Genomic DNA, 14,735 nt, shown 5'->3' on the forward strand with positions numbered 1-14,735 from the left:
AATTCGCTTATCGACAAAAATTGAAAACGATTTTTAATTTAAAAACGCTCAATATAAAAATATTTTTTAAGTAGGAAGAGTATTTAAAATAAATAAAAATAAAGTAAATTTTCCAGCTTTTACAGGAGAAACAAACTGCTAGTACCGATTTTAGAAGAAAATTCTTCGTTAAATTCGAGTTATGCAAATTATTAAATAGAATTAAGAATTGTTATCGTAATCAAAACAATGGATTTGAAAATTGTTTTACAAATTAACATATATATGTCAAATTGATATTCTAAATTTCCTTGATAAAAAATACTAAAGTATGAAACAACTGTGTGTATAAACTGTATGTGTAACTCAAATTTGATAAAAAAGAAGGAATTAAATAAATAGGTGTTGTATCTAAAAATAAGCAAATGATTAATTTAAGCAAATATTCGATGTAACAAAAATAATAGTGAAAACCGTGGAAAAAAAGAATGAAAATACTTTCAAAAATTAAAACAATATAACATAATCGAAGAATTTCTTGGATAGCTAAAAGCATCAAATATGGCGCACAACAAAATTTTGCATTCGAGAAAAGCTCCAAACGAGAGAGGCGCTCGGGGAACATTTGGTGATTCAATTCGTGAGAAAGAATGATCTGTCGTGCGTGCATAACGAGCGGCCATTTTTACTGCCTTTCGCCACGCGTGAATGAATGCTCGACGCAAGCGCAGTTCTTTTCACAATGGATCGCTGATCTCGAATACGACCGATTTTTCCCAGCGGATATGTTTAGAAAGTTCCATTGACGCCATTTCGTTTTTACAAAGTAAAAAGCCTCAATTTTGGATGGCAAAAAATGTAGAAAATCGTTTGCTTTTAAGATAATTGCTTATCTTAAAAAGAACTTTTTTTTTCTTTTTTTGAAGCGAGGCAATTAACTTCGATTAAAAATAGAAATCGTACTCAAGTTTTACTCTAAATTTTATTAACTGCTAGTATCTGCTTTTTTGCAAACTATTTTTTTACAAGCACTCATTTTATTTTCGAAATTCTCTATTTGTTTTATACGATAAAAGTGTGTAAGAATCATCCCTTTAAAATTGTTCTTCGAATTCCATATCGTCCTAAGTGTATATATGTATATGATACTACAATTCGATGATAATTGAAATATAATATACATAATATAATATGTATAATATAATATTCATAATATAATATATATATAATATAATATGTCTCTTCACATTGTGATCATGAAACAAAATCCTCTTAGATTCAAATAACAAGATATATAAATAAAGTATAAGATTGTCGTCCAAAAAGTTATTTAAGATGAATTTCTCACCGACCTTATAACTTTTATTGGGATTAAAAACTCCAATTGACAAGGGTAAATCAAATTATATTTTTATATAAACAATCACTTTGTAAAGACATACAAACAGGAAAAAAAAAAAAAACACCTTAAAATATCATTTTTAAGTGATAAAACTGTAGAAAATATTGTCTAATATATTAGACGCTGGATGTTAGGAGGATGTACGGATGTTTCTGCTGGTTTTTGGCTCTTAAATTTTAAGACAAATTGGTATTGTTCTTATTACACTAAGAGTTTTTTTTCCTTCCGAAAAGGTTATGTATCCCTGTTTTGCGTGATAAAAAAATCTTTTTTTACGTAACACAGATAAAATATTGAATCAAAATTTATATAAGAAAAGAAAGTTATCAAAACGTGCTGAAAGTGGAATCTAAACATATCAATAAAAAACCTTTCTTTGTGATAAGGAACAAAAAATGAAATGGAGGGATATAACTTTCTCCGCAAGCCGTATGCATATTGCAGAGAAAACACTTTTACGGCTCTCTTTAAAATCAACGCCCTATTGTAATATAAGCTCAGACAATAATTTGAAGAAATATTAATAATAAATAATTTTAAAAAATACTCAAAAATTTGAAGAAATATTAAAAGACGACGGTTAAAAAAGATTGAAAGGGAAAAAAATTTTGCTGAAATATTTCACTATGTTTCGTTTTTATTGAAAATTTCGAGTGTTGTTGTAGGATGATTGAAGTTCAGCAATTCTGTTTCAATGACCCCCCCCCCCGAGAAAATAAACACATTTCGCTTAATATTACAGTTTTTTTGCTTCTTCTTTTTGTAATAATTCTAAGGAGCTATCAACCAAATACTCAGCACATATACTCAGAGGATACTTGAGGAAGAAAAACAATAAAAATATAACCATATTCTAATTATAAATAATAATAGCTAGTTAAAACGCTAAAGCAGATAAAAAAAAATTATGCACATTTTATAGGTTTTGTTTTTTAATATTTTATATGTTTTAATAACATTTTCTTATCATGTTTACATTCGTGTAAAATTGATTAGGCTATGAAAGTGTAAAATTTTTTTTTCTTTTAATTTTGGTAAAATTGTTTACAGAAACTATACGAAAAAAAAGAAACATTTAAATTGATCAACGTTGTTTTTAACAAATAAACAAATACAATTAATTTTATTTACAATTGCTAAAATACTTTAATCTACTTACCTATTTAGTTAAACATGAATTCTTTACCAGAGTAAAAATATGCTGATAAGATTCGGATAAAAGTATTTTTTCATGGACCTAAATGTCTTAAATTTGCCTATTTTTAAAATAATTTGGTGTTCTTTTATCAATATAATCATGTTGGAAAGAGTATACGTTTAATTAATGAAGAAATTTACTAAAGAAGAGAAAATTTATTTTAAAACAGCTTAAAAAACAAAGCTCTAAACTTTTTTTCCTTTTTTTATTGAAACATTTTATCGATCAATTATCAAAACATTTTAAATTCGTGAGAATAAAAGCAAAATTTGAATTATATGTAAAATTTATTACCAAATTGGAGAAGAGTTTGATAAAAAATTTACAAAACATGGTAAAAAATTCTTTTTCAGGACTTTTATGTTTTAAATTGCCAAAATTATAAATAATTTAGAAGTCTTTAATTAAAATTTATCTAATATTATTACGGACTGAATGGTTAAGTGGTAAAATATCAAATTTGTAATTCAAATCAACGGATAAATTATCAAACTGTAAAAAATTGATAAAAAAATTGCTTCACACGCAAAAAAAAAGAGCCTCATAGTTTTATGAAATAATTTAGTAGTCTGCAATCAGAACTTAACTATTACTAATAAATTTAAATGATTTACTTAAATAAAGTAAAGCTACGGAAAATCAAAACTTTAATTAAAATAACTATTAATTAAGAAACGAAGGTCAAACATAACTTTTCGTCTCATTTATCAAAAACACTTGGCTAATTAATAAACTTTCGATTTTTGAACAAAATTAAAGGGTTAATTATCAAACTGAACTTACTTGTAAAACTGATTGATATAAAACTTTTTACTATAAATATTTATAATAAGTTTAGATTTCAAACTTACCTTAAGAGAATGTAATTAAAACTTCACGAATCTGTTCCAAGATACCAAGTTTTAATTTCTGTTCTGTTCGTCTTCTTGGGCATAAACAAACTTAAATGTCCAGACCACAGTATCGAAGCAGTCACCCGCTAAAGGTGAGTTTCAAATAAACCTTCATTGTCAAATGATAAGCATTGTGTCATGATGACGTCATACGTCTAGCTATTGTGTATTCCGACATTTCTCCCTTCTCCCCCTCCCACTTTACGAAACTTCCCTCTTTGTGTATGTGGGAAAAGTAGCTGAGTTTGAAAAGGAATAATTTTATTTATATGTTTAACTTTTTTCTTCTTCCCCTTTTAGAGAGTAATATGGACTTCCTGTTACTGGCTCGTTTTATTATTTACGGTTCGAAATTATGAAAATTGTATAATTAGGCACTCAATTTTGATAAACAACCGTCATAAATTTTCAACTCTTTGTTCTAATATCTGGAGAAAAAAAATCAGCTATGAAGTAATTTAGAAAGGGGAGCGTGAAAATTATATATGTATACAATATTAGAAAGCACTCCTTGGATATAATTGTGTGAGCTGATGAAAAGATTTTATCTTTTATTTTCCGGATTTCTATACATTTCTTCACCTTTTTTTCGGATTTTTTTCCGGTTTCTTGTCATTTTTATTATTGTTTCTCTTTTTCCTCGTTTTCTCATCTGCGATTTTGTCCATGTTTTCTCTACACTTTGAACAGTTGATACAGTTACGATTCTACAGTTGATAAATTTACGATTTTTTTTCCGTTACAAATTTATTTAGTTATCACTGATTGACAAAGATTCACATAATTCCTTATAACATCAGTCAACTCTTTATACTCAATTTTGTTTAAATATCTTTCCAACTTTTTGTTCGATAATCTAGAATTTAAAAAAAAAAAAAATGAAGTAAAAAAAATCAGCCTCATAATAATTCACACAATTAAGCTTTAAAATGAATCGAGTAAAACTGATCTAAGTAAAAATAAATTGTCATAAAACAGTTCAAAACATTTCAGTTGTTGATAAATTTGAGACTTCTTTCTTCACTTTAAACTTATAGAGTTGTCTTTGTTGAGAACAGAGAAAGTTAATCAACTATCTAAAATCAGCCAATTCTTGGTAATCGATGGTGATTTAATTCCTTCATAAATTTTTCAACTCTTTGCCCGATTATCTGTAAAAGTCAAAAATTCCATCCCGTAATAATTCCGATAAATTCTAATTCAAACATTAAAAAAGTTATCTATTAAAATCTTTAACAACAATTTTCGGTTATAAACATTACATTTATGTACATTACATTTACATTTAATTACAATTTACATTTAATTAAAATTAAATTTGGTGTAATTGAAAAATTTGAAATTTTTAATTTGATTTCAAATTTCGAGAATTGTTATTGATACTGTATAAATAAAATTATTTTAACTATAACTTGCCGTCCAGTTCGATAAAATTATTTAAACTTGTTTTTTTGTATTAAATATTATAGTTCCTTGTATTTTATATAGTTTTTTGTATTAAATATTATAGCTTGTTTGAGATTTCATAATTAAAATTTGCATTTAACAGCAAAAAAGTTGAATAATACAATTACGTTACAAAAGTTGTGTAAGATTTTATTCAACGATAACTTAAAAAAAAAACATAATTGACTTCCTGAAATGCTTATACCAGACACCGCTTATTTTGCAAAAGGCAAAACAAGCAATTTCAAAAACCCATCATCGACTGTAAAAACAGCCCTTATTTTTATCAGAAAAAGCAACGATGCTCAGAATATTATCATATTACTAACACAAGAATACTTATTGCAATAAGATTTTTGATGAATTTTAAATATATAATTACAATATTTAGAAAATTTGTCATTGGCTTATTACTCATTAAAATTAAAAACATGGAATAAGTAAGGGCACAAGAGAACGTCTTTTCGCTTAACTAATTTGCCTTTTCGTAGCAAGGAGAAAAATAACGCTAAAAAAGTCGATAGGCTAGTGCCCAAATTTATGACTTTTGTGTACCCTTTCTAAATTTCTCGTAACGCTGTGTACGACTAATAAAAAAAAAATGAATGTATTTTTTAATATAAAAAAAATTGCACAAAAGTTAAAAATCACAACTGGCTGTTGACACCACTTATTATTAAATGTTAACTCTGCAAAAAGTAGCCAATAGAAAAATACGTAATCGTAAATTTACATGGCTAGTTTTGTTTTTTTAAATAAAATTTTTTTTGAAATTTTCGTTTGTTGCATTATATTTCTCATAAGAACGCGTACCCCAGCTGAACTGCTGCCGTACCCATGGGGGTACGCGTTCCACACTTTGGGAAACACTGGGCTAGTCTGACTAGCCACAATCAGGATTTGAATATGGGTCTCAACACGGTTTGACGGTTGACATAAGATAGTTATATTTTTGGTGTCCCTATTTAAACTCTTTAATTCTCCTCCTTTTTATTTCCCCACTAATAAATATTTTGTTTAGCACGTTCGTTTTTTTTATATTCATTTAAAAATAGATGATTTAAATCCTATTTATTAGTTTAACTCACATTCATATAACAAAGATCCCTAATTTTATAAGTGTAGCTAATAAACACATCAAATTAACAATGCGTCAAAGAGAAAATTTTTTTGATTTTGAAACTTCCTAGAAAGGGATAGCTCCATAATAAATGATACACTTTCCCCCCCCCCCCCAATATTTTTGAGCCCTACTCCCCTTTGTCACAAAGAGTCATATTTCACTATACTCCCTACCCCCTCGTCATATGTCACATTACATTGCATAAACATACACTTGCAGTTCAGAAACAGATCAGATGTCAAATTTTATTTCCACTAAGCGTTTTAGTGTCTTTTATGAGTTTAACAATAATTATGATTATTTTTAACGGTACTTTTTTGATGAAAACGGCGAAACAAATATCAAAATGTTTAATCTGCTGATTCCGGATGTTTTTATTTTAACAGAAATGTGTGTTGTCACACTTCTTATTACCTTCTCCCTCCACTCCATGAGTGACATCTTGTGTGAACAGCCATGATGGTATAGTGCGACTTTGAGGAGAACTCCTCCAAACTAAAAGTCTGGGGTTGTCTGCTGGTATGGTAACAAGCGAGAGCACATCTCTAATGGGGAGGAAATGGGGGAAAGAAGGTGTCAATAGGTTTACTCTGACCAACGTATGCCAAGATTAAGACAAAACTATTCACCCCACACCCCTATTCGAAGTGACTTTTCCTCGTAACCATAGTAACCGCCACGACGCGAGACGGCTGGCTGGAGGAGTTCTCCTGAAAGCAGCGCTATACCCGAATTGCCACTCGCGAATCGGGATTATTATTATTATTATTTTATAGTCAGTTCTTTAGTTTTGGAGAAAATATTCTAAATATTTCGTGATAATTATCAAGTTATCATTTATCAGAAATTGCAATTTTTGCCTTCAATACGTTGTCATGTTCTATGCGACCGACAGGCGACAAGCACTGTTGACTGTAAAGGGTTGATGCACGTTTTAAAACGTTAAAGCTGAGAAAATAAATTTCAGAACCAAGAATAAAATTTCTTACTTTTAAGCGATAAATTTAAAAGCTCTAGCATAACATTTGTTAACATTAGTTAACATAATATAGGATAACAATTTATTTGCTGTGTTAAATCTTCAACGAGGACTTTTTCGATTTTTTTTTCCGATTTATATTTTAAATTTATATTTTTAATATCTCCTCAACCAAAACGAAATGGAAAAAAATATACAATGTTTTTTCGTCACTAAAAATGCTTCAAATTTGTTGTTTTGTTGTATAAAAATTTTATTTTACTTTTATGCGATCTTCCCATTTTAGTTGTCAGTGATTTTAATAATAATAATTTATAATACAATAATAATTATATAATGAATTTTATAGTATTTACATCTTATAATATCATAATAATATAGTGACAATAGCAATTTATAGCAATCTTACATAGAAAACTGTTTCTAATTAGTTCCTTCATCATACATAAAATAAAAATTTAGGAAAAACACGGGTAAATATTTTAAATTAAGCTTTGAGAACAGAACTTATGAAATAAATATCTACCAAATCGGAGTATCTACTGTACACACAGTTTCAATTTAGAGTAAGCTTGGAATGTTTGTTTTTATTTTCATATAAAATAATAATTTAAAAAAAAATTTATTATACTTTTTTAGTAAAAGAAAGTTATAATTTTCACAAACCAGAATTTTTTTTCTTTGTCTTTAAAGATTATATTAATATCGCATTATAATAAGTACAAAAAATTACTATTACTAGTTTTCCTTGTAGTGAAAGAAACAAATGAAGTAACAGCCCCTGGTATCTATTGGATGATTAACTAAATTGGGATAGTAAATATAGCTTATTTTATTATCCAATTAAATTTCTTAACAGATAAAATATTTTACGAATAATAATAATTTAATTTTAAAATAATTTAAATAATTGCGGATTTTTAGGACATTAGATAGAATGCTATAAGAGATCATTCAAAAGTTCTTTAAATAGAAAAAAAAAAATATTTTTTTGGAAATAATAAATTTTTTGGCATTTAATGACTTCCATATACATTTACATAAAAATTAACTTAAGACATTTAGTCTTTTCTAGCAATAAATCGAGGACAACCGAATCAAAAAGTCTGTCTCAGGCATACGCCTATACGTCAAAATTTCCGATTAAATCTACAAAAAATTGATTGAATCCTTCAATCTACCTATCATAAAATCATTACAAATTTCTTAGGGTCTTTAAAAATTAACCTCTAAATTCATTCTGAATAGCTACAATTTCATCCCATTCCATATTTTTCTTCGCATTCAATTATTGAAATCCTAAAAGCACTTAATTACCATTAAAAGCTTGTTTGCTTACTAAGTAATAATTTCGTTAATGGGCGAAGAATCGAACAGCTCGTACCATACAAAATTCTGTGAGCTGTTCTGATACTTCTAAACTTTTTTATTGAAATTTTTTCAGATGCCACTTAGATCTTATTTATAAATTCACAGGCTTTATATTCATTACACCAATCAATATACTACTTATAAAATTCAATAGTATTTATTTTATAAACTTTTAGGCACTTCAACAATGAACTACTTTATCATTAAAATTTTTATTATTCTTACCTGTATCGATGTAATATAAAATTAGTTCATCCTATTAAGCACGTAATTATTATTATTTTTGATAAGTTTAAAGCAGTTCTTAACTTAAAATCTTTTTATTTAATTTATGTGAAAACAATAATATAGTTAAAAATAATCTATGAATTTGAAATACGTTAGAAACACTAATAAATAAAACCTGCAGTTAATTATAAAGCAATTAACAAACAAAGAAAGCGCTTCAGTAAAAACAAATTGATACGCTAGAAATAAATTTTATTATTTAATAAATATAATTATTGGAGAGAGATAGTTCTTTAAAAAACATCACTATTTCTTAAATTTTTATTATCTAAGCTCGGCTTTTAGCCTTTCCTAACTTTTTTAGTGCTGCCATCTATATGCATAAATATTTACTTTATTGTGGAGATGTACCTTAATAGTTATAAAAATATTTTTTAAATTTATTTTTGCTTCAAAACAATCACGAGAAAATTTTAATATAACTTCTATATTTTATTACAAACTGAGCAACGGATTTTATTTTTGTATTTTAAGCTACTTAATCTATTTTTCTGCTTGTTTATTTTCTCGAATTTTCTAGACGTAGTTGTCAACTTATTATTCAATTTTGTATAAATTAAAATAAAAAGGTCATAATATTTTTCTCTGTTAGTTAATACACATTAATATATAAAATTTAAATTCTCAACATTTAGGGTAGATCTATATATTATGTTTTTTAATAAACTGGATACTACTCTTCGTATGACTCGGTGGCGCAACGGTAGCGCGTCTGACTCCAGATCAGAAGGTTGCGTGTTCAAATCACGTCCGGGTCAGAGAAAATATATTCTTTTGTATTCGTGTAATTAATAATTTTTTTAAAACTTATTATCACTGTAAACAATAAAAGCAAAATTAATTCACAGCATTAATGAAACAAAATGTTTTACAAACTCATAGAGTTATCGAAAAATACAGCATATTACAGGTTATGAAAAAATATTTAAACTCTTCTAATTGTTGTAACCAATTAATTTCTTGTTAACGGAAGCCATTGCAACTGTATATAAGACTTAATATTTCGATAGTCATAGTCAGCATATTTTATAAAGCTATGACTGCAATCGGAAAATTAATTTTTCGGTAAAAAAAATTAAAAATAAAAACCATCATGAAATTGAATAAGTAAAATGAAATGTCATAAATCGGAATATTAGGGGGAAAAAAACAACTTAATTTTGAATTTTAATTTGGTCATAGCATTGGTGGTAAAAAAAACGTGAAAAACAGTTTTACTAGTCCTTTATTGTCAAGTCTATCGATTCTTATATCAGGCATTGTTTAGATAATTTTATTCCGTTATTTGTTGAAGAGTGGACGTTAAAATTTAAAATTCTCAAATTCTAAAAAATATTTTAAAAATTTAAATTATTACCACCTTATTTTAGTATTAATATTGTAAATTAAATGCAAAAATTCCGAAAACTAAATAAATAAATGAACAAATAAAACAATTTTAGTCTTACTTAATTTTTGATAAATTTGCAACTCAGTTTAAAAAGTTTAAATATTTAGAATGCTTCAAAATGTTAGAAAAATTAATAAGGACATTTTCTACAACAATCTCAAACATGGATCTTTAAATCCAACTCGAAGAACTTAATTTAGTATTTTTTTTTCTCATAATTTTAGCGTTTATTTCGTGAAAGTTTTAATCCGATCCATTTTCTTACCATTCGTCACACAATTTTGAGGCAAAATAAATTCTTGAGAGGATTAAGACACTTATTTTTAAAACATGTATGCATGATTTTAAAAATTTTCAACTAAAATTATGACACGGAGTTCCATTTTAAGTACCCAAACTTTGAAGGGGGGGGGGGGAACACATTTCGAGAAAAAAAACATTAGTTAATACAAAAGTAATCTGCTGGTCTTTGTTTTGATTTCGAAAATGTGGCTATAACTTTGCAAAAAATTGTCGAATTCACATAACTTTTTTAAAATTTAAATTTAAAAATGCTTACATTTCAAAACATCTCAAAATCGAATTTTTTGAAAATTTAGCTCATTTTGTACCTTAATGGCGTCGCTAGAATCTTTATTGCTCCATGATAGTTCCATATAAATAATGGACTAAAATAATAAACAACAAGATTGAAATTTAATCCTATAATAAATAGTAAGCAAATTTTTGAGCATTCGTGCGCCTGAAAAAGAAGAGTGACCATATGTTCTTTTGCATTAACAATAATAATACTAAGGCATCTTGTAAACCTAACTAAGCAAAATACAAACGCTCCCCGCGGTCTCGTTTGCCATAGAGACACGTACAACATCAGCACAGCGTACCAGTGTTTTCTTTATACCGCCAACCAAATAATGGCTGAGTCTTAAGAAAATGTCAGGATACTGTTATAAGCAGGGATGCACCAAAAATAGAAAAATAGTGAGGATAAAATTTCATCATTTATCTCTATTTTTAGTTGGATTTTCACAGTCTTGATAAAAAAAATACTTCAGTATTAGGAGTTAAATGCTTAGTGGAAAAAAATCTCGGTTTAACTATTAAACTATTTAACGGTTAACCTATTTGTGCATAGCGTCCTTTTAAAAGGGCATTTTTCATTTTTTCAAAAAAGGTAAAAGTGGTAGCACAAGTTTTTCATTGTTAAGATTTAGTTTGCAGAAGTAAGATACTTATGTCTACCATTGTATATTAATAATATAGATATTCATACTTGTATATGTAGTGAATGCACGGTGAATTTTTAGAGCTGAAGTGCTAGGTAACAGAAAGAAATATCCACTTACTAAAAGCAAATAGATACTATATGCTATATATATATGTGTGTGTGTGTATATGCTGTAATAAAAAATAATATATGAAATAATATACAAAAAATGCTATATACATATATTATATACATATACTATATATATATATATATATATATATATATATATATATATATATATATATATATATATATATATATATATAGTTTTGGCATTTTTTAATCATGAAATCAGCTTAAAAATCTGTTAGATTATCGGAATTATATTTGTACTAAAATATAAAATCCAAAAAAGTAGTTAGAATTTTTTTTCCATTCAGATTTAAAAATTTATAAACAATTGCTTTTGTATATGAAGAAGAAGTTTTAATGATCCATTACTTGCTTTTCTTAGATCTAAATAACTGCACATTTTCAAAATTTTTTGTTTGGAATTGTGCCGTGTTTGAAAGATTTTTATCATTAACGCAGAAAAAGACGCAGGTGTATCATGCTGTATTTCCTAACCATACATTATTAAAATGCTAAATATAATATTTTTGACTTATTTTTACCTAAATTAATACAAAGGAAATGAAAGAAATAGGAAAAATATGCTGAATAAAAATTATGAGTCAAAGGATTAACTTAGAAAAATCATAAATTCGATAGCCTTACTAAAAAAAGAAAGATCCAATTTTCTTTTTTAAAGTTGCCTGACATGTTTTCTAAAAAATTATTTTTTTAATTAATTATTAATGAATTTAATTAACTATTAATTTATTATTTAAAACATTAACAACTTCCAGTTAACCGATATTCATTTCTAACTATAGTTCATGGTTTTTAAGTACTTGTATTCGATGTAAACACATGACGCAATTGTGCGTAACATGGATCAGAAGAATAGAGATCATCATTAGTTTTCTTTATTTACTTATTTTTCATTGGATGACTGATTCGTTCTTTGTTCCGGAAGTTTTTTTTCTCAACCATGATAATCTCATTGTAAATAAAATGAATGCTGCAGCATTAAGAAACATATCCGACATCAAAATTTGTTTAACTTTTCCTCTAACTCTTTTAAACTATTTGAATTATTTTAATTTCCTGTTTTTGAAAGATGAAGAAAAAATATCAAAGAAATGAATGAGATTAAAATGTCACGATTAAGAATTTTATAAAACGGCGACTAAAATTACTAGGAAAATAAGATTAAATTCCGTGAACTTCCTAAAAAGAAGTAATTTTTTCCAAAAAAAAAAAATAATTTATAAATTATTGAGTAGAATAAATGTTTTCTATAGAATTTTAAAATAAATAACCTGATAAGTTTTACATTTTAATGTGATATTCGCTAACTTCGTCAAACGGGTAGTAGAAGGAATTCGGATAGAAAATTTATTAGAACAAAAATAACCCATTTTTAGAAAAACTCTAAACTATTAAAAATACTCAAAAGTGTAAAAGAAAAGAAGAAAAAAAAGAGAGTGCCCAACAATAAAAATAAAATACTCTAAGACAGTGTTCCCCAACCTTTTTATCACCGCTGACCTGTCAACGTTTGATAATTTTACCACGGCCCGCTGGGGAGGGATGTTGATTGTTTATATTTCAGATTATTTTGTATTATTAATTTAATTTAATTGTATTTAACATGCCTTTAAAATAAAATACAGTTGTACCAAAAAATAAGTATAAAGTGATTTAACATTTTTACTTACTAGAACGTTAAATCAATGAGAACCCTGAGCTTGTTTCTTTGCAATGAGACGGTTCCATCTGGGGGTAATCGGAGACAATGATACATTACAAACATTAAAAAATTTATGTCACTAACTTCGGGGGCTCTTTTTTTAAATAAATAAAATTTTAATGGAACACAGATATTTTTAAATTGGGGTATAAACCTAGGAATTTAAATTCAGTTTCAATGAAATGGGCGGCTCTAAGAAGCAATTTCTCTAAAGTAAATAAATAAATAAAAACAAATGGAAAAAAAAACATTCCTGAAAACAAACAAGAAATAAAAAAAAAAATTAAAACTTCTTTATCTCTCTTTTCTACATCCCAAATTTTCCAAACCCTAAATAAAAACTTCCTTTTTTCAAAGTAATTGTCATCAAAATACGGATTTTATCTTTATGATAATTTTAAAGTAATTTTTAAGCGGAATTATTTTCAGAGCTATTTCAGAAATTACTGCTAAAAGGTATATAAAGTCATTAATTTATTGATGAAAATTTTTTTTGTTGTAGTGAATAAAATTGTTTCTCTTCCCGATTAAAAAAAATCAAAAACATTTGCTTTGATACACACATGATCAAAAATTGTCAATTAGTTTGTTTAATAAGGAAGAAATACCTGTAAAATGCTTTGATTCTATTTTGATGTATTTTTCAACGTACAATCAGCTGATTTTTATATGGATTGTAAATAGATGCTAATAGTGAGGAAAATAAATTTTACTGGTTATCGTTAAGCCATACTTCGTGATACCGTTTTTATCTAGTTTGAACTGTTTTATGAGCAAAATACAAATATAAGCGTTGAGCGTAAATTTTTGTTGTTGATCATTTTCTTTAAAAAAATTGCAAACAAAATAGGATGTAATAAAATTGCAATATTTAGCAACAGAATAATGAAATGTAAAATGGAATTAAGTCATTTTCCGTCTTCCGCAAGCACAAAGTGAAAAAAAAAATTCTTGTATCATGTTGAAGAATCGCTTTCTCTTATTTTGGTTTTGGAAGTTTATTTTGGCAAGTTTGCAGGTCTCTCACTTTAATTTGTAACCGGTATCTGAGCACATACCCTTTTACCCCTAATTGCAGCATAGGGCTTCTACTATCCATCTCATTCTATTTGTGGGTAGATATTTTGCCTCTCTCCATGTCTTTCCTATTGTTTTCAATTCCTTTACATTCGTCCTGCGCCAAATAATTTTAGGTCTTCCCATTTCTCTATTGCCCTGAAGGTTCCAATCAAAAGCTTGTTTTACTTTAAATTTTTTAGGTTTACGTAGAAAATGTAGTGTTTGAACAGCTGACCAGTTTAAGGTTTACGACTATCAATGCTCATCTCCGTTGCCTCATAGTTTTGAAACCAATCCAGAAGACTAGAAATCTCTTAGATCAAGCATTTAGACAAACTATCCTTCCAAACTCCTATCCTTTACATGGGGAGGAAAATCACGAAAACATTCCCTGTTTAACTCTAACGCAAGTGTATTCTAACCTCCAACCCATGATCTTTCTACCACTGAGCATATTTTTAGATCAGCACTGTGGGCGGTGCCATCACTGGTATTCGAACATGGGTCATCTTATCAGGGGGCAAGTGATCATATCTGAGCCA

At 27.3% G+C, this 14,735-nt stretch overlaps 1 protein-coding gene and 1 non-coding gene across 3 annotated transcripts in view; one reads left to right on the plus strand and one right to left on the minus strand.

Annotated features, from left to right (window-relative positions):
- LOC107436332 (LIM domain-binding protein 2) overlaps nucleotides 1-3,687 on the minus strand; it is a 104,114-nt gene extending 100,427 nt beyond the window's left edge. Inside the window, exon 1 of one of the 2 annotated variants that reach the window (XM_087159827.1) lies at nucleotides 3,431-3,687. The gene's annotated coding sequence lies outside the window, so the exon portion shown is untranslated. The remainder of the gene's footprint in view (nucleotides 1-3,430) is intronic. The other variant, XM_087159825.1, reaches the window with a different exon arrangement.
- Nucleotides 3,688-9,365: 5,678 nt separating this feature from the next.
- On the plus strand, nucleotides 9,366-9,437 carry TRNAW-CCA (transfer RNA tryptophan (anticodon CCA)). The gene has a single exon. It is a non-coding gene; the product is annotated as a tRNA-Trp (tRNA).
- The last annotated feature ends 5,298 nt before the right edge of the window (nucleotides 9,438-14,735 follow it).

Source organism: Parasteatoda tepidariorum, chromosome 3 (genome assembly GCF_982258835.1).
Source record: "Parasteatoda tepidariorum strain Cologne lab strain chromosome 3, Ptep-v5.0, whole genome shotgun sequence".
Lineage (NCBI taxonomy): Eukaryota > Metazoa > Arthropoda > Arachnida > Araneae > Theridiidae > Parasteatoda > Parasteatoda tepidariorum.